We start from the raw sequence: 18187 nt of genomic DNA, 5'->3' as shown, positions 1-18187 counted from the left end.
GCATCAGGGTCTTTTCCAGTGAGTTGGCTTTTCATGTCAGGTGCCCAAAGTATTGGCCAATTGTATAATAAACAACAAATTATATGCCTGATTTAAAAAAAAAAAAAAAAACTAATTTCTGACAGTGCATACTGCAGGATATTGATATCAAAGTCCACATTTTTCCAGAAAGGATGTTCTTTCTTAGTATGTGTTTCACTTTACAGGCGTTGGTTACTGACCTAATCAGGGGCTATGGGATTAGGAGCAGTGCTGATGAGGTAAGGGGAGTGATTTTCTGGGCTGTTAGTGTGTCAAGGGGGGGTGCTTTTGATCTGGGTGGATAATAACAAATTTCTGAGAGGCTAGGTCTAGGTTAACAGGTAAAGTTTCAAATCTTTTTGTTTTACTTAAGTAAACTCACATTAAATATATTAAAAGTATTTATAATTACATATGTTACCCAAACTCTCAGAGAGGAAATTGTGAAAACATTAATAACTCTGTAGTCCCTAGGAATGTAAACACCCATCTTGACCGAAAACATTAGAACACCTTCAGGGTGTAGAGGATTTGGGAGTTTTGTTGCTATTTATGGGACACAGTGATATGATGATGTACTTGATTCCATTAGATAAGCTACAAACAATTTCAAGGTCAGGAAGTATGACTGTCTTATGTGAAAGTCACTCAGTCGTGTCCGACTCTGCGACTGCATGGAATATATGGTCAATTGAATTCTCCAGGCCAGAATACTGGAGTGGGGTAGCCGTTCCTTTCTCCAGGGGATCTTCTTAACCCAGGGATCGAACCCAGGTCTCACACATTGCAGGCAGATTTTTTACCAGCTGAGCCACCAGTGAGGCCCAAGAATACTTGAGTGGGTAGCCTATCCCTCCTCTAGTGGATCTTCCCAACCCAGAAATCAAACCGGGTCTCCTGCATTGCAGGCTGATTCTTTACCAGCTGAACTACCAGGGAATCCCTATGACTGTCTTATATGCATATGTTATAAAACCATGACCACAAGTATGAATATAACCCAAGCTACAAAACTTTTTTTTTCCTATTAATGTGTATTTGCTGCCTTTTGTTTCCTGATGTTTATTAATTTGCCAGCAGGCACTGAAGTTTTGAAAAATTATGAAAAAGACTGAGTAATCTGAGTGCTAGGTTTTCAATCCCGAGTTCCCTTTTGCAGGAAATTCCATACGCTATTGGATGTCTGAGGATTCCTTGGGAGTGTTTTCATGTCCTGATCCTCTCTCCTCACTGTCTTCCTCCTCCTCCGCTAGCCATACTCTGAACCGCTGTCCCCGTTTCAGTTCAATGGATTCTTGTTACTCAGTGTGCCCCACCGTCACCAGTAGGTTGGTATTTCCTGGTCCCACCTCACCCTGCTGAATCAGAATCTGAATTTCAGCTGGTTCCCCAGGGATTTGCACCTACATTTAAGTTCGAGAAGCTCTGTTCCGGGTCACCTTTTGGCATCTCACAAAGATGTTCTTTCCTTGTCCTTCTTTGTCCCAAGCATGGGCCAGGGGCTTCCTTGTCCCTGTTGATGGGGTAGCGAACTAAGGGCTTCTAGGGACTAAGGTGGAAAACCAAAGAGTAGATTTAGGGCATCCCTGCTCGCAACCTTGCCCAGGCATTTTATAAGATCCTATAGTGGCTGTCTCTCTCCTTAAACCTTAGTTTAATGCTGTGTTTTTAGGGTCTACTTGTAACTCAAATTAAAGTCACCTTTTTCATATGTTTTCCTCTTAAAACCTAGGGCTTTAAGTCTTCTGCCTCTGATACCCTCAGAGTATGCCTCGCATTAACATCATAACCTCCTTTGTCCCCAGTCCATTTTCCTGGGCACTTTATCTCTCTTAGCTCAGCTTCTCCCTCTAGGCCTCAGCCACCTATAATCACAAGTCTCGTTTCAGTGTTTTCTCAAGCAAAACAGGGGACTTCCTCCAAGGATAAATCATATGCTATATTGAAAGGTGGAGACAGTTGTGGGAAGAGTTAAAATGAATACATATGTATATATGTATACATGTGCACATGTTTGGTGTGTATATCTTTCTGTATTTTAAGTAGATAAAAACGGAAAACCTTTTTTTTTTTTTTTTTTTTAACAAATTCAGAAAAGAGTACTGTTATTTAGATTCCAAGTTTTATGGAGCGTACTGTTTCAAAAGAATTGTCTTATTCTTTTAGTTACATTGCCTAGTTTAAGTTTAGGTTTCTGAATTTATATTTCAGGTGATAAAGCTAAATTATCTCAGAGTTTCTTAGGAGATAGACATCGTTTTGTCTTAAAAGAGATTTGAAGTTAAAATTCAGACCTCGTTTCTACTGTCTTTGCGTCAGTAATTTTAGAGGTCCTATTACTTTATTCACTTTTTCTTTAGCTACAATATGAGACATTTGAGGGTGGGCACTGGGTTTTTTCATTGAGTACTTTTGGGGCTTTTTGTATGTGTCATCTCATTTTGCATTAATCACTTTAACATATTTGTGATGTTGTACAACAGAGTTCCAATGAGTTGCTTCTTTGACCACCTTATGCGAAGGGCCAACTCATTGGAAAAGACCCTGATGCTGAGAAAAATTGAGGGCAGGAAGAGAAGGGGGTGACAGAGGATGAGATGGTTGGATGGCATCATTGACTCAATGGACATGAGTTTGTGCAAACTCCAGGAGACAGATAAGGACAGGGAAGCCTGGCGTGCTGCAGTCCTTGGGGTTGCAAAGAGTTGGACAAGAGTTAGTAACTGAACAATAACAACAGTACAACATTTTTTTGATGCTATTTATTTTAAAGTCAATCAATCAACAGATATTAATTGAACTCCTGCTATGTACCAGAGTCCTGGCCTTAAAGAGCCTAAGTTCAGTAAGCAGGACAACTCATTTTGTAGATAAAGACAATGAAGCTATAAGAATCTAAGTGTCCCGTCCATGGTCAGCCAGTTAGTAAGATCAAAGCCAGGCTGGAACCTAGTCTGACTCTGAGGGTTATGCCCTCTTTATAATGCAGGATTGAGTTGTATAGCCTGTAGCTTCTCGGTCAATGTTTATGTAATAAGCGGTGAATAAATTGTTTGGAAGAAATATATTTATAAGCTGCTAGGGAGTGTAAACAGAGACCTCAGGGATATATTCAAAAAGTAAAATATTCTAATTATTAGATTAAGAAAGGTATCCACCCCCCTTTTCTGAGAATCAAAAAAAAAAAAAAAAAAAAAAGAGAGAGAGAGAGAGAGAGAAAGAAAACATAAAGGGAAATAGAGGGAAGAGGAAGGGATGTTAACATGGATGCTCAGGGCAGACTCTAGGTCAGTTCCATGATTTTCAACTCCCAAAGCTTCTGGTGGTGTCTCCTGAGGTATCCAGGAGCACTTGGTGTGAGAAAAACCAGGTTCTGAGAGCCCTGAAGGTTTTATCATTCTGGAGGCCTTCTTTCTGAAAAAGAGCATAAAGTTCCAAATGAAGCAAATAGGAACAGAGTCTTAAAAGGCGCTTGCATAAGTTAGAGGTTCTGAAGGTTAAGCATCATCAGCTCATCAGCTTTAAGGTAAATCCCCCTCTGAGAGGATCTGGTATATGAAGGACTGAGTGGGATGTGTGGGTTTAGATGTTGCAAAGCAGAGACCACGTACAGCTGCTGAATGTAGGAACCAGGAAGTGGGGAGAGGAGCTGGTATGAGAACTCAAGCTCCCATTAATTAGCAGAAATGTGGAGAGGGCTTTGGACCTCCTTACAGAATTGAATTGGGGGTGTGGGTATCAGGGGTGGATGGGGTTGAGTCAATCTTATCTACAGCTCTCAAGAGACTCCTTTGTATTATCAGTTCTTTTTAAAATAAATTAACAAATGAAATACTATTTATTTTCATGCCTTCTATGCTCCAATCAAATTGGGATACTCATTGTTTTAATAATGTTCACTAATATAATTATATGCCTGAATAATTCAGACTGATAACATGGTGCATTATAGGAAAGTTCCTGATGGATATGAGAAAATTATTAGGGAATTTGAACTAATGGGAATGGTGACTGATTCTCAACGTGAAGAATGATAATACCTTTTATGGGAAGGAATTTAATGGACCAATCATTGTTAGGTACAAAATTAATTTATACAGAAAATCTTTCTGAGCCTTGGCCCTGTTCTAGACATTAGCAATAAAAATAATATTAATAAGACAAAAATTCTTCCCTCATAGAGAAAACAGACCAGTTAGTGGCTATATCAGTATTTGGGGGCAAGGCAATAGGATAGGATGGAAAAATCACTGTAGTAAGGAGATCCAAAATTCTTTTAGAAATCTTGCCATTAACTAGAGGTATGAGCTTGGTAAAGTCACATTTGCAATGGCTTCTTTCATGGAGTGACAGAGAAGTGAGGAAGGGAGTATGTGTCATGATCATTCCTGCAGGAATGTGAATCTTGTGTGGAAGATAGAGGAAGATGAAGGATTCATAGCCTGTAATTGTCATGGGAGCTATTGAAACTCATCATCTGGCATGTTATATGTGGTACCAACAGGTTGAGTAATATGCTGGCAGAGGATATGTATACTTTGGATAATTGGGCCTTGGTTACTTAAATTCACTGGCCATTGTAATGGAGATTAGCTAGCTGTTATCCAAGACTGTTTCCTCTTCCCCTTGAACACACAGTAGAATGGTTTCCCAGCCTGTCTTGCTCTTGAATATGCTGATCTGAATGAGCCCTGAACAATGGAAGGTGTATCCAGAAGGACTTGCTTGTAAGAACTACCCACATGGAATGCTTCATATTCTTTTTGCTGCAAAGGAAGTCTTGAAAGTTTTGCAAGGTAATGAATGAGATAGTCAGTAGAAGGCATCTGTGTCCCTGAACCACAACTTGGAGATTAAGAATTTGCTGTTATTGTTTAGTCATGTCAGACTCCTTTGTGACTCCATGAGCTGTGGCCCTCCAGGCTCCTCTGTCCATGCCATTTTCTAGGCAGGAATACTGGAGTGGGTTGTCATTTTCTTCTTCAGGGTATCTTCCTGACCCGAGGATTGAACCCATGTCTCTAGCATTGCAGGCAGATTCTTTATCACTGAGCCACCAGGGAAGCCAGAGACTAGGAATAGATGTCTACTTTTCAGGTGGCTCAGTGGTAAAGAATCCACCTGCCAGTGTAGGAAATGCAAGAGGCTCAGATTTGATCCTTGGGTTGGGAAGATCCCCTGGAGTAAGAAATGGCAACCCACTCCAGTTGTCTGGAGAATCCCATGGACAGAGGATCCTGGCGGGCTGCAGTCCATGGGGTCATAAAGACTCAGTCAAAACTGAGAACACACACACACAACACAATCGAGAATACCTATTTGGCTCATGTGTGAGAAAGAAATGTCTGTTTTGTTAATAACTAAGATTTTAAGTTTGTTTTTATAAAGGCTAATTATCCTAATTCAGAGGTCAATAGTCTATGGCCCACAGGTCAAATCTGGCTTATGGCTTGCTTTTTCAGTCTGTGAAAAACTGTTTTTTTTTACATTAAAAAAAATTGAAATATCATCTATTTAAGATATTGTATAAATTAATTTCAGGTATACAGCAAAGTGATTAAGTTTTTTTTCAGAATATATTCCATTATAGGTTATTGCAAGATATTGAATATAGTTCCCTGTGCTATACAATCTTTGTTGCTTATCTACTTTATGTCCAGTAGTTTGTATCTGTTAATCCCACACTGCTAATTTGATCATCTCTCCCTCCCTCTCCCTTTTGGTAACCATTGTTTTCTCTGAATGTGAGTCTTTATATTTTTAAAAGGTTGTTTTATAAAAAAGAATATACAACAGAGACCATATGTGGCCCACAAAATCTAAAATATTTACTGTCTGGCTCTTTATAGAAAAAGTTTACCAATCCCTACCAATCCCTGTTTAAGCAATACAGAAATTTCATATGGCAGAGACTTTGGATTCTAGGCTGATAGAAAGTCTCCTACTTACAAATAGTTTTTAACATATAAATGTGTATAATATATTGAAAAAGAAACCATAGACTTCCACTTCTAGAAAAAAAAGAAAAAGGAATAACAGGGGCTGGTTTTATCTTCCAAAATGAAACAATTAAGAGGAAAAAAAAAAAACCTCTGAATGTATATTTGGTTTTTAAGACTATGAATTACCAGGCAATGAAGAACAGTGATCCCTGAACGATGGGAAACAAATGAGGTGAGTTCAGTTTATTGCTTGGAGAAAATTGCTACACCTTGTTACAAAGAAGGAGACCCTTGGAGGTGTCTGACAACCTCTTTGAGTGTATCTTCAATGGTGGGGGGAATCCCCATATTTCCTTCCATATGAAGGAAATCATGGAGGAGACTAAAGTCACCACCCAGAAAAGCAGACATGAGAGCTAGGGAGAGAATTGGCTTTGCTTGAGATTCTGGTTGAGTCCAGTTGTTCCTGAGAACCAGTGATAGGCCTGACCTTTCTTTTTTTCTCTTTTCTTATACTCTGTGTGCTATTAACTTCCTCATTTGTCAAGTTACTTTAAATTAGGCTTCTCTCATACTAAATACTTTAACAGTTTACTATGTATTTAAGAAAGTGATTTCTAATATCCCTTTCTTTCAGTGCCTGAGATCTTGGGATAATACTGAGTCAACAATTGGTATGGGTTTTACCAAATCAACACTTTCCTTTAATATGTTTATGAAATACCCACTAAGCCCAAGGCATTCTGTTTTTTGCTGAAAGACATTCTTATCAGGAGTGCATTTAAGCAGCCACTCAATTTTGAACAACTAAGTAATTTTGAGGCTCCCCACTGTAAATAATTTTGCAGCAAAACTCCCAGGTGTACATTGCTGAAAAAAAAGAGATGAAACCCCAAATTGAACTCATTAGAATTATGTGACCACAGGGAAATGAGAAGCATCCAATGATAACTTTTATTTTCTTAGAATCCTTTGGATTCTAAATCAACTGTGGACTAGAAACTGGTTCCTAGACTTTATCTTTTATGGTAATGTACACCATAATCAAGAGAATGTTTTTTGGTTCCGAGGAATTTTAATTTAATAAAACACTCTGAATTCAGTCATCCATTTCTTCCTCTGTTGTTGCAAACCAGTGGGAGGTAAAGAAATCCAGCACATGTTGTAGCTCTTCCTTACAGTGTTTTTGTTTTGTTTTTAATTTGCCTTTTGTGTTGTATATTGCAGCTGATGGATTATTTTTCTCAGTGGTTTAAGGGGTAAAAATAGGTCTTCCCTGTCATTGGAGGGCCCTTTTTCTAGAGTGTGGTGCTGCTTCTAAACAGTCCCTCTTACCCCTCATGCAGGTTGAATAGCCCCGAGGAAAACATCTTAGGAATGATTAGATTGTGGCAGGGTAGAGTGCTAATAAACAAAGAATCGGTAGTTAATAAACATCTAAGAAGTGAGATGTAGTTAGAAAATCTGTAACTGATATTCACATATAAAGCTACTTCAGCCTCTAAACTTATTAAGATATTCTTTAGAAATTTATAACATCATGAAAAAATATGCTTTTGCAAAAGTTTTAAAATTTTGTTGTTTTTTCCTCTTTTGGAGTAAATAAAAAATTGTTTCTCCACTTTTGCCTAAATAATAGTGTCTGATAAGAACTTTTATAGCTCATCAGTCTAGAGGATCCCAGTATTTTGTATACCAAAGTACCATGTTTGTCACATTTATCATATTTATCAAAGTGTTATCCTGCCTAAGACTTTTTGCTGATATTAGAATACCTTACTTCTCCATCTCTCTCTCTCCAGTGAGAATCTAGCTGTGATTAATACCCCTTTCCCCCTCATCATTTTTTTAATAATACAAGTAATACATTTGTCATTGTATAAATGTGAAGAAATGAACTAAAAAAATAAATCACTCCTCATTTCCGTACCCAGTGATGTCTGTTGTTAACCTATTAGTAAGGTTAATATGAAGAGGAATTAAAAAGCCTCTTGATGAAAGTGAAAGTGGAGAGTGAAAAAGTTGGCTTAAAGCTCAACATTCAGAAAACGAAGATCATGGCATCCAGTCCCATCACTTCATGGGAAATAGATGGAGAAACAGTGGAAACAGTGGCAGACTTTATTTTTGGGGGGCTCCAAAATCACTGCAGATGGTGACTGCAGCCATGAAATTAAAAGACGCTTACTCCTTGGAAGGAAAGTTATGACCAACCTAGATAGCATATTCAAAAGCAGAGACATTACTTTGCCAACAAAGGTCCGTCTAGTCAAGGCTATGGTTTTTCCTGTTGTCATGTATGGATGTGAGAGTTGGACTGTGAAGAAGGCTGAGCGCCGAAGAATTGATGCTTTTGAACTGTGGTGTTGGAGAAGACTCTTGAGAGTCCCTTGGACTGCAAGGAGATCCAACCAGTCCATTCTGAAGGAGATCAGCCCTGGGATTTCTTTGGAAGGAATGATGCTAAAGCTGAAACTCCAGTCCTTTGGCCACCTCATGCGAAGAGTTGACTCACTGGAAAAGACTTTGATGCTGGGAGGGATTGGGGGCAGGAGGAGAAGGGGACAACAGAGGATGAGATGGCTGGATGGCATCACTGACTTGATGGACGTGAGTCTGAGTGAACTCCGAGAGCTGGTGATGGACAGGGAGGCCTGGCGTGCTGCGATTTATGGGCTCGCAAAGAGTCGGAGACGACTGGGCGACTGAACTGAACTGACTGAATATCCTATTATTTCCTTTTCTTCACCAACTCCTCCTGTTTTTATTTCCCTTCCCTTTTTCTTTCTCTCTTTCTCTTACACATGTATGCACTCATGTATAATGTGTGCTTTGTTGTGTAAACTGCAGTAGAATTGAACTCTTTATCCCGTATCATAGAAGTTTCAATATCATCAAAAACACACAGAGTATCACCTCTAATGACGATCTAATGCTGCACAGGGTTTTACTGTGCAGTTATGCTTCAGTGTAGCTTCAGAAATACATAAAATATTAGTGAGTTGAGGAATGGTTTTCAGAATGTCAGCTAGTCATCCTTTCTCAGACTTGGCTATTCATTTCCGCCTAGGAAAGCAAGACACTAAATTTACCCAGAACACTACACAGGAGTGGTGTATGGGATTGAAAAATACTTGAGACAGTAATTTAGAAGGTGAGAATCAAAGGATTGCCCTGAGACAAATTGCAAAATAGGAGAAACTGACTTTTGAGACTCAGCTTTCTCATCTGTAACTTGGGATTAATATCAGTATCATAAGAGTGTAATGAGGACAGATATTAGAATAAGAATGAGAAAGTATCAGCCACTGAGACTGACATCTAAAAAGACATCAGCAGATACTACTGTCCTACCGTCCTGCTCTGAGTTTTTATTTTCTCTCCTCCCTGCTTTGTCAATTCTTTTCTTGTTTTTCTCTGGTCCCCAGGGATCCTATATTTATCCTCACTATGAAAAGCCCAGCTTTCAGCTCCTTCCTTCAGTACTACACATGTCAGTAGTTATTAGGTGCTTGAAGAACATTTTAACAGGTAGTAGGTGATGTTCTGACTGGAATTTCAGATGTTTGGCATTGGGCTGGTGAGATTTATCCCCAGTCAGTGGGGATTTATTTACCTTGCTTACCGTGCATGAGTTTTCCATGATGGCCAATAATAACAAGGTTGGTCTTCAAAATATTTAACCAACTGGTTCTTCCTCATCAGCCTGGATGTTGACAGAAAACAACTAGTTTGGCCAGACAGTCTGTAGTGGATGTATGTTGACCTTGGTAAATCACTTTACAGACCCTTGAGTTCTTTACTCTGTTATCTGGGCAATGTACCTTTATGCTAGTAGCTGTGGGGTGGTGGAAAGAATCTGAGATTTGAAAACATTATATTCAAATCCTGGCTCTGCCATTTCCTAGCTGTGTAATTCAGGCCTCAGTTTTCTCATTTCTAAAGGAGCATTATCATATGTACTTTCCAGGGTTGGTTGGTTTGTTTTTGGTGAGACCCAAAAGAGATTTTTCTATGGAATTGCTTCATAAGGAGAGAAATTAGTTGTGATTCAGGAGTTCCAGTTCTCTGTATGTGACAAAGATAGCACCAACAGTGCACCCAAACTACAATGAGGAAAGATTCCAAATTTAGTGTAAAATGAAGTTTCATATTTCAAGTCTTAGTGAGATGTATATTTCTGTGTTTGAGCCTCTTTCTCACCTATGAAATAAGGGTTTGTCCTCAATTATTGCTAAGGTTCCTTCCAACCCTTTCAAATCTATACTGTCAGGAGCCACGGCTTTTTATTAGGCAATCTCTTTGGGGATGTGTCTTCTTTGCCAGGCTGGTCAGACTCATTTTAACTGAGTACAGCTGCTTCAAGGCCAGGCTCAAGCGATTCTGGTCTGAACCCATGAGTGGCCCAGAAAATGAGAGAGGCAGACAAAGGTTTCAGGTTTCTCAATCAAAGCTTCCTGCGGCTGTACCAGCTATTGTGTCTGCTTTCCCAGCTGACTCAACCCTGACCTGTCATGCTGTGCCTGATATTTATATTTCTGGAAATGGTTAGCCACATTACTAGGTAATAAGGTTGCAAATTCCAAGTGTCCCCTGTAATTCAGGTCAGATGTTGTCCTGGGAGTGGGTGGGAAGGCAGAAAGCCCAAAATTGAGGTTGCTTTGCTTGAGGGCAGATGACGAGATCATGCCTGGCTGGCTACAGTATTCCGCGGTAGTTGTTTGTACTTTGGGAAAGGACCTACTGAGCTCTTAGCTCAAGTTTTCTTGTTCATGATTTAGATTTATGTCACACTTGAATTTTTTCAGTTCTTAGTGCCTCATATTTAATGGAATTTGCCTTAAAAAAGCAGAATATTAGTATGGGAATAGAACCAAGAGGTTAAATAATTCAACTCACTCTTTCAAGGTGAGGGGAGACACACAGAGAAGACTTCCTTGACTCAGCTCAGGGCCACAGAGCTGCTAAGTAGAAGAGTCAGGCCTGAAAGGCCCAGTTCCTGATTCTAAGTTGATTGCTTGATTCAGAATCCTTTTCCAGGCTGCTTCCTGTTTGGTGGTTTGTCCTTGGACACCTCTGATGTTCTCAGTTGGCCTCATTCCATCTGTTTGTTCCAAATAAGCACTGTTGTTCCCAACATACTCATCCCGGGACATGATCTGCATACAGGGATCTAAAAGTGCTCAGGGTGTGGCAAAACAAACCAACAAAGCACAAAAAACAAACCCTGGAAAGGAGGGGAAAGACAGAGGCATAATACGGACCAGAGCGTAGGTTGCTGAAGGTGACAGAATTCTCACTGACACGGATGCAGATCCATTGGCTCAGTCAAGACAGTGATATATTTTAAGTCTTTCCATGGGGTGCCCAGGGAGGTGAACCAGCTGCCTCCTCTGCTTTGCTGCTTTGTCCTGGGACCTGGAGGTGGAGGGTTTGTCACTTATAAGTCCCCACCAACACCTCCTCTCAGACCTTTCAGATTCTGCCAGGAACCAACTTGTAACTGCTGGAGCCGTCTAGTCAGCCTCAGGTTCCTGACATCTGGTAATGGGGAGGAACAAAGGGAAGGAGGCCAAGTAGGGAACAGATGAGCTTTGTGGCTGGAAAGTGAACCAGAGCATGAACAGTGGCCCTGGCAGGGAGATGCAGAGACACGCACTCAGATGACGCATGTCCTGACACATCTCACACTCTCACCAGTACACTCACACACAGCAGTGGGAGGCAGGGAGAGCCCCCTAGGCCGTGGTACTTCCGAACTCATGTTACCTTCTCCAGCACCGCCATGAAGGTGGCTAACCTGGCATGTACTCCACCACCTTGGAGATCCACAACCCTCTGCAGAAGAGCATGGAGTCCAGGAGGGAACCCTGCATGGTCTGGTCTGCATGGTTTCCAAGTCCCCCAGAATGGGAACCACCTGTACCTCTTGCCCGGCATGCAGTTTCTACCATTTCCCAAGTCTTGGGAGGAACTGATGGGGCTTGGGCATCTCCTTTAGCAAGCAATGAAAATGATTCTGAGAATGAAGCATGTTTAGGGGAACACTGATGAAGAAGGAGGAGCCTGGGCCTTGGGATCCAACGAACCTGAGTTTTGAAGCCAGCTTCATCCAGTAGGTGCTTTATAATCTTGAACTAGAGTTTTCAGGACTGTAACTGAGAGGCCGTACTGTGAAGAGGTCAAGGGCGTAGCTTGTGGAGCTAGAGTGCCTGGGTTTGAAATCTTGATTCAGTTCTTTGCAGGCCTGTGACAATAGGCAAGCTATTTAATTTTTCACCACCATTTCCAACCTATAAAGCAGTATGATGATTAGAGAACTTTTCTCATTTTTATGAAGACTGAGTTATTACATTAATTTACTCAGAAATGTACCTGATTCATTGTAAAGACCATATAGGCACTTGCAGTTCATATTAGACAATGGATGATGATATTATGTTTTCATCTTTGGTTAAGGTTTGTGCATATAAGATAATGTAGATAAATTACCTGTTATGAAACTGATGCTCAATAAACAGTATATCCTTATTAAAAGCAGGCTACCTAACAATGGTCTATATGAGACCTTATTATTATATTGCTAACTAATTACTGAACTACTTAAGAGACCCCAGGAAAAAGGAATGTTGAGAAGGGTCTTTCTCAAGCCCAGTTTATCAGTCATACTCCAGCTGAGAGTATCAAGCACTATACCTCCTCTAAGGAGAGAAAAATACATCCATTGTCTGTGCATGAGCAATACTGAGGACAATTTCAGAGCCCTGGACAACTGTTATTAGTTCAAGTCAACTCAGATCCTGGTAAAAAATTAAATAGATTTGAAAACCCTAGCTCATTTGAAAACTGCTAAAATGCATGAGAATAGCTCCGGAAATCCCATCTGTTTTATATTTACAGAACTCCTAGTTCCTTTGGTCTGGGCACAACTGACTCACTTTTCATTGTGTTCCTATGGCACAGTGTCTTGTCATTTCTGAAGGAACCAAACAGCAGGTTGTGTGCATGAGTAATGTGCATGCCCACTCTTTGAAATTGATAAGACTGTCTAAGGATTTGATTACTTGTGATTTGCATGGCCAAGAGATGATATATAGCAAAGTTACAGTTCTTCTTTTTTAGTGTTACGTTGTGATGTCTAATCCATGTCTATCCCCTTTCTTTTGCTCACATATACACTGAGGGACTGCAGTCAGCAAGGATTCTAAGACTATATCTGGCTGTCTCCTAGTTCCAGCACTTAGTAGCCATGTGACCTTGGACAAATTAATTAATTAATTCCTCTCTGCCCCAGTTTTCTCATCTATAGAAAGGTTGAGTAAGAGTACCTGCCAGTATTATTTGATTAATTAACACTACCTTTGGCAGTACCTCCCAAATCTTAGAACAGTAAATGTTTATTTCTTGCTCACATCACAGCCTAATGGGAGTCACAAGTTTATCCTGGGTTGCTGCCTTCCAAGAAGTGATTGGATCTAGACATCTTCCATTATGGGACTTGCATCATTCACTACGGTCATGCCATCTATTTAAATCTAAAGTAATTAAAATATTAAAATTGAGTTATGCTAATTAGATCAGTAATGCTTCTTCAGTAGCGCTGAAGAAGCTGAAGTTGAACAGTTCTATGAGGACCTATAAGACCTTCTAGAACTAACACCCAAAAAAGATGTCCTCTTCATTATAGGGTACTGGAATACAAAAGTAGGAAGTCAAGAGCTACCTGGAGTAACAGGCAAATTTGGCCTTGGAGGACAAAACAAAGCAGATCAAAGGCTAACAGAGTTTTGCCAAGAATGCAGTGGTCATAGCAAACACCCTCTTCCAACAACACAAGAGACAACTCTACACATGACATCATCAGATGGTCAATACCAAAGTCAAATTCATAATGTTTTTTGCGGCCAAAGATGGAGAAGCTCTATACAGTCAGTAAAAACAAGACCAGGACCTGACTGTGGCTCAGACCATGAACTCCTTATTCCCAAATTCAGACTTAAATTGAAGAAAGTAGGGAAAACCACTAGACCATTCAGGTATGACTTAAAATCCCTTATGATTATACAGTGGAAGTGAGAAATAGATTCAAGAGATTAGATCTGAGAAAGTGCCTGAAGAACTATGGACGGAGGTTCGTGACATTGTACAGGAGGCAGTGATCAAGACCATCCCTAAGAAAAAGAAATGCAAAACGCAAAATGATTATCTGAGGAGGTTTACAAATAGCTGAGAAAAGAAGAGAAGCTAAAGGCAAAGGAAAAAAAAAGATACACCCATTTGAATGCAGAGTTCCAAAGAATAACAAGGAGAGATAAGAAAGCCTTCCTCAGCGATCAATGCAAATAAATAGAAGAAAACAATAGAATGGGAAAGACTAGAGATCTCTTTAAAAAAATTAGAGATACCAGGAGAACATTTCATGCAAAGATGGGCATAGTAAAGGACAGAAATTGTATGGACCTAACAGAAGCAGAAGATATTAAGAAGAGGTGGCAAGAATACACAGAAGAACCATACAAAAGAGATCTTCACGACCCAGATAACCACGATGGTGTGATCACTGACCTAGAGCCAGACATCCTGGAATGTGAAGTCAAGTGGGCCTTAGAAAGCATCACTACGAACAAAGCTAGTGGAGGTGATGGAATTCCAGTTGAGCTATTTCAAATCCTGAAAGGTGATGCTGTGAAAGTGCTGCACTCAAATATGCCAGCAAATTTGGAAAACTCAGCAGTGGCCACAGGACTGGAAAAGGTCAGTTTTCATTCCAATCCCAAAGTAAAGCAATGCCAAAGAATGTTCAAACTACCACACAATTGTACTCATCTCACACGCTAGCAAAGTAATGCTCAAAATTTTCTGAGCCAGGCTTCCACAGTAAGTGAACTGTGAATTTCCAGATACTCAAGCTGAATTTAGAAAAGGCAGAGGAACCAGAGATCAAATTGCCAACATCTGCTGGATCATTGAAAAAGCAAGAGAGTTCCCAGAAAAACATCTACTTTTGCCTTATTGACTATGCCAAAGCCTTTGACTGTATGGATTGCAACAAACTGTGGAAAATTCTTCAAGAGATGGGAGTACCAGAACACCTTACCTGCCTTCTGAGAAATCTGTATGCAGGTCAAGAAGCAACAGTTAGAACTGGACATGGAACAACAGACTGGTTCCAAATCGGGAAAGGAGTATGTCAAGGCTGTATATTGTCACCCTGCTTATTTAACTTATAGGCAGAGTACATCATGAGAAATTGGGCTGAATGAAGCACAAGCTGGAATCAAGATTGCTGGGAGAAATATCAATAGCCTCAGATATGCAGATGACACCACCCTTAATGGCAGAAAGTGAAAAAGAACTAAAGAGCCTCTTGATGAAAGTGAAAGAGGAGAGTGAAAAAGTTGGCTTAAAACTCAACATTCAGAAAACTAAGATCATGGCATCCTGTTGCATCACTTCATGGCAAATAGATGGGGAAAAAATGGAAACGGTGAGAGACTTTATTTTTGGGGGGCTCCAAAATCACTACAGATGGTCACTGCAGCCATGAAATTAAAAGACGCTTACTCCTTGGAAAAAAAGCTATGTCCAACGTAGACAGCATATTAAACAGCAGAGACGTTACTTTGCCAACAAAGATCTGTCTATTCAAAGCTATAGTTTTTCCAGTAGTCTTGAATGGATGTGAAAGTTGGACTGTAAAGAAAGCTGAGTGCTGAAGAATTGATGCTTTTGAACTGTGGTGTTGGAGAAGACTCTTGAGAGTACCTTGGGCTGCAAGGAGATCCAACTAGTCCATCCTAAAAGAAATCAGACCTGAATATTCATTGGAAGGACTAATGCTGAAGCTGAAAGTCAATTACTTTGGCCACCTGATGTGAAGAACTGACTCATTTGAAAAGACCCTGATGCTGGGAAAGATTGAAGGCAGGAGGAAAAGAGGACGACAGAGGATGAAATTATTAGATGGCATCACCGATGTGATGGACATGAATTTGAGTAGGCTCCGGGAGTTGGTGATGGACAGGGAAGCCTGGCATGCTGCAGTCCATGGGGTCACAAAGAGCTGGACACGACTGAGCGACTGAACCGAACTGTATTAGATCTTAAGTGCTCAGGAATGAAATATGTCTGGTGGTTACCATATTGGACAGTGCTGTCCTAGGGTTCCTTGGAATTTTCCACTGTATCATCTCCATTAAGCCAGCTGCTGATGCTGCTGCTAAGTCGCTTCAGTCGTGTCCGACTCTGTGCGACCCCACAGACAAGCCCTCCAGGAATCTTGCAGGACAGAAGGAAAAGGCTTCAGGAGTTTCTCTCCACTCTGTCATACTAACTTTAGGGCCTGGTTATCAGTAGATCAAAGGATTTTCTTTTCTGAATTTATAAGACATCGTATAATCTGAGTTCTTAAGGCTTGCATTTTGATATTCTACAAAATTAAAGAAAATGCTCTCCCTTTTTCTTGATATATCCTGCTCTCAAGTCTGTTGCCCTGATGAAAAATCTTATTTTGAATATCAGAAGCTGAATAGTATCTTGATTTTTCTCTTTCCTTTCCTTATGTAATACCATAAAAGGCAGCCTCAGAGCCTGAGGAGAGGATCATCTACTGTAAATGCAGAAGGGAAAAGCACATTAACATTTTTTATTCTGTTTCCCTGTTAGCACATTTTGCCTGTTTACACTGATCCCTGCTTCTTTCACAGGAATCACCTCTAGCTATTCTCTTCTTAAGGGTTAATACTGTGGTAATAGGACCTAAATAACTAACTGGCACCATGTGCCTAAGACTCAGACTGTGAGATCATATAATGAAAATAAAATCAACTTATTTAACCAATAAGTGACAAGGGATCTATCAGATTGGTATTTTGGCACTATATATATATATATCCAATTACATGACTATTATTTCATTTGAATTATCTCATTTTTCAGGAAGTTGCATCCTGACCTCAGGGACACAGTCTCTGGTTGTCTTTCCAACATTATTTTCTGCCTCTTCAAAGTCATGACTAGGGAATATATTAGGAATTTTCCATTTAAATAATAATTTTGCCTCAACAATAGTATAATAATGTTTTATTCATTTTTTAAACACATCATTTGACTCTTCTGCCCTCATTGTTATAATTTGATTGTATGTTTGGCTCAGGCTGGAGGGAAACACTGAGTGAGGAGGCCTTTGCTATTTTTAGGATAACCAGCCAGCTAAAGTTGATTTTCATTTGGTGGATCCCAACTGCAAAAGAGTTGGTGAACTTGTCACTGGATCTTTTATTCTGAAGAATCGTATAGTGTTGTTACTACGTGTTTAATTAAATTAACTGACTGAGCACTTGCTACATGCAGAGTTGCACAGTGGAAAACTAAAAAAAACGAATCCTGTCGCATTATCGGTTATTTCCTTCACAGCACTTATTGCATTATCTAATTATCTTGTTTGTTTGTTTCTTTACACACTGTCTATCTTGTCCACTGGAAATGCAGAGACTTTTTTTTTTTATTACTATAAAACTAGCACCTGGCACATTGCCTGGAACACAGAGATTTCAAAATACAGTTTTTTATCTGACTCAAGAAAAGATGCTTATATTTTCTGGTAAGAGAATATTACCTGATTCTCCCACTTTTCCCATTTTTCAAACCTCTGCCTCATTAAATCACATTCATCTTAGCCTTAAGCTGCTCTTCTCTCCTCTAATATCTCAGTGGTTACTGCTGGTCTTATTATTCAATGTACTATTATATACCAATCTGTAATCTCTTTAAAAAAACTATGTATCTTTAATTGGAGGATAATTGCTTTACAATGTTGTATTGGTTTCTGCCATCCATCAACGTGAATCAGCCATAGGTATACATATGTCACCTCCCTCTTGAACCTCCCTCCGACCTCCCACCCCATCCTACCCATCTAGGTTCTGTGATCTCTTTTTTATTCTCACTTAATTTATGCTTCTTTTTATTTATTTTCTTATTGATATATGCAACAGAATTTTGTTGCAAGTATTACTCATTATAATGATTACTGTAAGCTTCTTGAGATCAGTGGGCTGAGAGTGTTGTTTCTCCTATGGAATCTTAGCAACTGACCCTGTACTGTGTCAATGAATAGGTGGATAAGGGATGACTTTGTCCATATCTCTAAAGATGAAGACCAATTTGACCTGAGACCCATTTTGGAGTTTTTCCTCAGCTGTACATGTGTCCTTAGGTAAGCC

Source organism: Bos taurus, chromosome 1, assembly GCF_002263795.3.
Source record: "Bos taurus isolate L1 Dominette 01449 registration number 42190680 breed Hereford chromosome 1, ARS-UCD2.0, whole genome shotgun sequence".
Classification (NCBI taxonomy): domain Eukaryota; kingdom Metazoa; phylum Chordata; class Mammalia; order Artiodactyla; family Bovidae; genus Bos; species Bos taurus.
This window is presented reverse-complemented; position numbering follows the sequence as displayed.